This window comes from Strongylocentrotus purpuratus, unplaced genomic scaffold, assembly GCF_000002235.5.
Source record: "Strongylocentrotus purpuratus isolate Spur 01 unplaced genomic scaffold, Spur_5.0 spur5_scaffold_11, whole genome shotgun sequence".
Classification (NCBI taxonomy): domain Eukaryota; kingdom Metazoa; phylum Echinodermata; class Echinoidea; order Camarodonta; family Strongylocentrotidae; genus Strongylocentrotus; species Strongylocentrotus purpuratus.
Window position 1 is genome coordinate 6,259,885 of NW_022145596.1, and position 7,156 is coordinate 6,267,040.

Below are 7,156 nucleotides of genomic sequence, written 5' to 3' on the forward strand. Positions count from 1 at the left end.
ACTCCTTCTAATCTTTTAAAAAGAAAATATAGTCAAAAATCGCCACCAATAATCAAGGTTCGCAAGAAATTCAATTTGCACTAAATCCGTAGTTCAGTAACCACCTAGTGTATACTGAATCAAGAGCATGGATCTTGATTGCCATGGAAACCAGATTGCACTCGCCGTTATGTCTTTGTTATTTTCTACAGTAATCTAGAGAAGGATAAGGAAAGGGTAGCACTAATCGGGACTCAGCACAACCCGGGGGATTACATTCGTTTAATGAGCAATACATCATGTATGACAGTTAAAGCCCAAGAAGTAATTATGTTAATTTTAGTCACACGCAAATTGCTGGCGGGGTGAAAAATCTTTCCTGTTGATAAATGAACAGCACTTGGAGTGTATAAACACCAGTGACAATATTGATCAGTATGAAAATTACCATTTTCTTGTTCATAGAAGTTTCATTTAGGATTAATTTTTGCATAAGAGAGACTTTCTAGATGGGGATTAATTTTTTTGCCAGATCTCTTTTTGAATTTTCAAGAGTAATATCATCTTTCCCCTCCCATGTACTTTTTAATGTAAATTATCTCACATGAAACAACTCTTTTGAAAAGATTTCACATCAATTTATTTTCCCCTCACAAAGAGTGAATTGAAGGAAATATGGATTAGAAAACGAATGGAATTCTTTATCTGTATCTGCAAAAATGGACACATAATCTTTTTAGCCCAAGAACAAAAAAATCAATAGTTTTGTAGCTTCTCCTCATAGCTGCAATAAAGGTCAACTTGCTCACTGGCGGATACTGTCATTTTGCCAAAGGAAATTTCCTCCAAATTTTGTGACCAGATTTTCAATTCAAACACACAAAATTTAAATGATTACTAAACTCACCGGTCAAGAATTGCTGAGAGAAGCTTCTGCCCATGATATTTTGATAAGGGTGATTCCTAAGAATCTCAGGCATTCAATTGACAGTCAATGATGACATACCGGTAATTGAAGTTTTAATCGGATAAATAACCGTAAACAGTTATTTCCTCCTTCTTTCATCCAACACAAAACTTGCTAAACTGTTTGGGGGTATACATTCAACATTTACATGAGTAGACCTCAATACAGAATTAAATCCTCTTTCAATTGATCCTACCGATCAATAGCCAGTATCAATAGGTAGATATCTGCACTAAGGTGATCATCAAAACATCTTTCTCTCCCTGGAAAAACCCCAATGGATCAAGCTTTATGCCTGGTTCAATACATCTATTGACAACCCGGCTAAGAAAGGGGGCAGGACCTGGAACCCCTATACAGAGAAGGGAAAAAGGGGATTAACTGTAAAGGGGATGAAGGTCAATCATAGATAATAGAGAGTCTTTGATGTCACTAACCCCCCTCCCCTCCCCCCCTCCCTAAAATCATAGGGTGTAGGGGACAAAGAATGATATCATAGCATGATTTGAACGGCGGTTTTGTGACACTATTCATATGACGGTAACAATGGAGATCGATGATCGATCGATCACTTGACTCAGTATGGGGGTATGTTGCTGCTCAGGGTTATATAACGTGGAGTTTCGTTTGAAGCAACAACCACCACATAGCCATGAAAATGTCAATAGAATAAAAGTGAGGTAACCTCAGAAAACTGCCTTGCTTTTAGATTTATAGAATACCACAAACAACTACCTTTCTTTTCTTCCAACCAGTTTTTCTTTTAAATCTGTAGACAAAATAAATTTCAATATTTGTCTCCACTATTACAACCATTCAGCTGCAACTGTTATCCCCCCCCCCAAAAAAAAAAATCTTCATCTCTCTCTCTCTCTCTCTTTCTTTCTCTCTCTTTCTCCCCCTCTTTCTCTCTCCCCCCTCTCCACCTCTTTCTTTCCTCTCACTTAATATTTCATGCCATCTCTGTCTCTCTTGCTTGATCGCTCTCTCTCTCTCTCTCTTTCTCTCTCTCTCTCTCTCTTTCTCTCTCTCTCTCTCTCTCTCTCTCTCTCTCTCTCTCTCTCTCCCTCTCCTTCCTTCTACTCCACTTCATTCAATAACAAGGACAGTTGCCTTTCTGATCCAATCATCCATGTACCTTAATGAATTAAATCAGACAGGTAGAAAAAGTTTCCTTTTCAGCATAAAACTTTCTAATTCCGCACCAGGATTAGTCGTTTATCTTTATTCATTTATTTCACTTGTTGTAGTATGGATTTTTTTGGTCGAAAGCCCAGTAGCTTTCAGACTGTTTTGTCTTGAAGGAGATAGAACCTTTCAAGTGGCCAAAAAAGGAAAATCTTAGGGATACCGGAATGTGGAGACGGCCTGTATATTGTACTGTCTGAAGGACAGTATACTCGGAACTAATGTAGATATGTAAAAGCTACTCCTTTGGCTTTAGATGGCTGGATATATCCTTTTTCATAGATGCTTTCCAAATATCTTATTTAAATGAATGAAGGAATTTTAATGCTACAGGTATTTCGATTTCTGATTTTCCGATTAGAATCCAGATGAGTTATCAACAACTTTTCCAGCAATTTCTTCAATTTCTGTATTTCTGACATTGTTCTTTAAAAGTACTCCCTACAATAAAGGTCTCCTTAAATCTTCATCATTATAGATATTATAGCATATCTTACATGTATACATACTTGTTGTTCCTCTCTTAACATTTCTTTTCTTCTTCTCTGCCTTTTCTGGCACATCCTTCAAATATTCTTCTGTGATTTTTTTCTCAGGTATCAATTTTCGGTTCATGTGTTTTTCCATCTAGTCTTTACTCTTTTACCACATGTATTTTTCAACCTCTCCTTCCCTAATTTTTTTTCTACATCTTTTCCTTTTTATTCCCTCATTTCCCCTCTCTCATTCTCCTTCACCACCCCTCATCCCTCTCCATTTCCCTCTCTCCTTCACCCTCTCTTGCTCTCCCATTCACCTTATCCCCCTACTCTTGTTCAAATCCCCTCTCCAACTTGAAGATCCCTCTCCCCCTCTCTATTTCTACCTCTCCCCTGTGTCTCAAGTTTTCCCTTCTGTGTCTCTTTTCCCTACTCTTCCTTCCCACTCTCTTCTGAACCTAGCCTGTCAGAGAATCCCGTCAAAATTGTAAGCCTGCATTAGGAATAAAAAGCATGGGGGCTTCCCAATGATAATCATTACCATCAATCACAACTCACTCAACAGGACAATCCTAAATAAGAGCCCCAATCCCACCAACAATACCAAACAAAAACTTATCTCATTTTAATGAGGTATAATAAATCCTAACTGGCAAAAGTTTGTATAGATTTATGGATGGACACCAAACTCCTATCCCAGCTATCACAAAGGATCATGAACTGAGCAATTTGGAGTCGATTTCTCCTTAATTGGGTCTATTATGATGATAGATGAAGATACCTGTAAAGCCATTGTAGATCCTCCCAGAGACGTTATTGTACCAGGTAGACATATAATGAAGCATAAGTGCCCATGTTCCCAGATCTATAATCAACTACATTAAAAGCATATGTTGCTACATGAAGCCATGTGAAGATTCAGGCCTATAAAGTAACACATGACAATAACTAGAATAAATTGCATGTATACACATTAATACCAGTTGAGAAATTAGTTCTTCCTTTCCTTTAATCAAATGCAATTTGTGTTTCGAGCCTTGTAAAGCAAAGAGATATATTGAAGACTACTTCAAACCCAAAGAATTATCTGGATTTCTACATTTGGCGTTCTATTCCAGATCTGACTGGTCTATAAACTTTCTTGTAAATATGTGATTGCTTACACTACAGTGTACTTTTACAGTGCAATTAATATCCCTTGAATTTTACTGGAAGGTCAATTGCTTGCAATTTTCTTCCTTAAAATAAAAGAATGGTAAAAGTTAGCGCTCTCTGATTCAGATGGCTTCTCTCCATTGCATTTTCAAAGCCCATAAAAATCTGCTATATGTGGGACTAGGGTCTGATCAATCTCTCATCACCACCAAATACTTCTCTGAGCCAAGTGTGATTAAAAAATTGTGACAAGAGAGCCGCTGGTCATTCAGCCAAAATATGTCGTTAATCATGATCGAATTTCAAATCTGACCTGTATCATGATGGGATATTATATGGGATAAATACAAAAATATAGGAAGTTTTCCCTATTTTATTGAGTTGTATGGAGGAAATGAAATGGCTACATTGGAGTCTGTCTGCTTATTCACTTTAAGATCAATATCAAATAAAAAATCTGAATTAAGTCTTGTGTATTTTAACCCTGTTTTATAGAAATGAGAGAGAATATAATTGAGTGATTTACAATTGTTTAAGCAAATGCAGACAATACAAATATTTATAAGTGTCATGGTCAAAACTATATCAATTTTACTCATATTTCAAGGCTACTTTGTGTACATATTTATAAGCGTAAATCACATACTGAATGGAAAAAACACACACCAAACAAACCATATTTCATTTCTAAGATACTGTCTTTTCTTCCCTCTCCTTCTCACTTTATCTTCAAGTTCAATCTTCTTTCTTGAACCGATCCCCACAAACATTGATTCTTGTAAGGATATCAAACGAACAAACTACCATAGGTAGATTAGATTTCCACTTCATGACATGATCTTTCATCAACCCTTCACTTGACAGACCGTACCCATGCACATGATGATTACATGCATACCTTGATGTAGTCTCACCTCAGTCCACAATCAAATAAAAATAGAAAACGCTCAATCATGTTTCAGCTCCTAAATGAATTAATGTTTTCAAGCATTGTTCAAAATATAACAAGGGATTATATACTACATTACGCCATACCACTAGAATTAAGCAATGACGCTATCTCTCAGAAGTTATTCTTAAAGGTCGACAACAAATAACTGTAGTTTGTGACAAAGACAACAAATCATGTCCAACCTATAAATTTGTAAAATACTAAAAACCAAACAGTTCATAACCTTGGTCAAAACCAATAATACTGGGAAGGAACACACCTGGAATATGGCTCACATTTCTTGGGATCAGTTTTCTATTTTTCCATTTCTATAAAATCTAACCCTTTTGCTCTCACAATTCCAAACATTGTCGATTTTACACTAGGAATGTCAGTTTATGCTTATTTCAGGCTTAAACAGGACTTAACATTACTGTTTGTTGTTGTTTTAAGTAATTGCTGATATTGAAATGATAGTATCTTTAAATGGTTGAAGCATTTTCTTTAACAGCAACAATTTGCATGTGTCGAATGAACTATTCTTTTCAATAAATAATGCAGAAATGATGACGAATTCTAGCATACTAAATGAGTGAAAATTGTAAAGGCTAATGTTTTTTTCGTTCTGCAGCAACATCTGCCTTTCCATTCTCCTTATTCTGAGTGATTTTTAACAGGATCTATTGTAAGAAGGACCAGTAAACATAATTTCACATTCCTTGCTTCAATTAATTTATATTCTTCAAACAAGAATTCATTCATACACCCATCACCACTCCTCACTTCATCTGACTTGACATACATTCATACAACTATGTTTATTCAAGGGAATTATATTTATCTTGCCTAATTTGAACTATTCAGACAACACCTGGTTATCCATCAAATACCTCTACAGTTACTCCCAGCAAAATCAGGAGTTTTCCAACAACTAAAAATGCAGTGTTTAGAAAATATAAAAAGGACTAATCTGAACTTTAAATTGTCCTTAGAATTATATGCAAACTAACACAAAGCAGTCTGCACACTGTATTGACTCCATTCTTAGACAACAATTGAAATTTTAAACCCTTAAAACGGTATCAACATGTATCGTTTTACTGAGTCAAGAAAAGTACACCATGCTATGTCTGGTCATTGATGAGAGAGACTTAGTTACAGATTAACTCAAACTCATTTTACTGCTTCACCATATCAATAAAAGAAAGCTTGAAACCTGTATAGAGCCACAGCATGTTGTAAATAGGAGGGGATTTCTGCTCGGCAGGAAAGAGCTACCTGGAGTACTGCACATAAATGCACCCCTCCCTCCCTCCCCCCCCCCCCCCCTTCCAATGAATCCATGTCTCAATAACAAGGTAGGAATAGGTACTGTGTCCTTTCATGCTAAATATAAATCTACCTCAAGATAATTGATTCATGTACCTTTTCTTTCACATCACTAGACTTATCGATGTTGTGAAATGATAAATTTATGATTCATTCAAGCTGAATTTGCTACATAAAATATGCCCCTCCCCCCCCCCCCCTCTCTCTTTCTCTCTCTGTCTCTCACTACCTCAGTCTCTCATCACATCATCTATATCTAGCTGGCATCATAATATTTATGCATCAGTGGCATTCTTATCAATTCACATTCATATTCAATCAATATTCAATCAATGGGCAATATTATACAAATAATGAATGGTTATGAGTTCAATAGTGCGAATATTTTCATGAGTTGAATAGAATTAACGTTAATCTTTCAACGAATGAAAATATTCGCACTACTGAACAAATGAAAAACATTCATTATTTGTTTTATACAACATCGAAGAAGATCTAATAGAACGTTGATCAACAAATTATGCTTTACTCCTTATATTAAAGATAAATAAAGGTTGGAGTCAAGCCTTCTCGATTACATTCAGATTGCCTTCGCGTCAGATACACGCACGGCGGAGAGGTACGCAGTCTGCATATAACCAAAAATGCACGGTCGTGCAATATAACATCTATTGAATATCATGTGACCAACAATCCTCCATTCAAATGACAAGGATCCACGTAGGTGTTGTATAAAAGACAGATAATAACACCTTTGAAAGGATACATAATCAATATATTCTCTATATCTTTTTTTAAAAAATCCATTCAGAAGACACATTGTAAAATGCAACCAAACTAGATGGAACTTCGACTGCGCGCAGTCGAAATGATGCCTCCGTCATAGAGCAATTTACAAACCAAAACAGAAGAAATTTTTCAAATTCAAGTTCAATTGTAATCCATTAACAGGTTCTCAGAATATTGTGATTACAAGCAATTTCTCATATACATATATGACCCTTTGATCTTTGACCTCATGACCCTAACATCTACTCAGTTCATTGGCTCTGCAAGATGTCCAGAGTTAAATAGTAATCCATCTGTCAGTTCTAATGAGAATGTGTTCACAAGCTATTTTTGCATCTA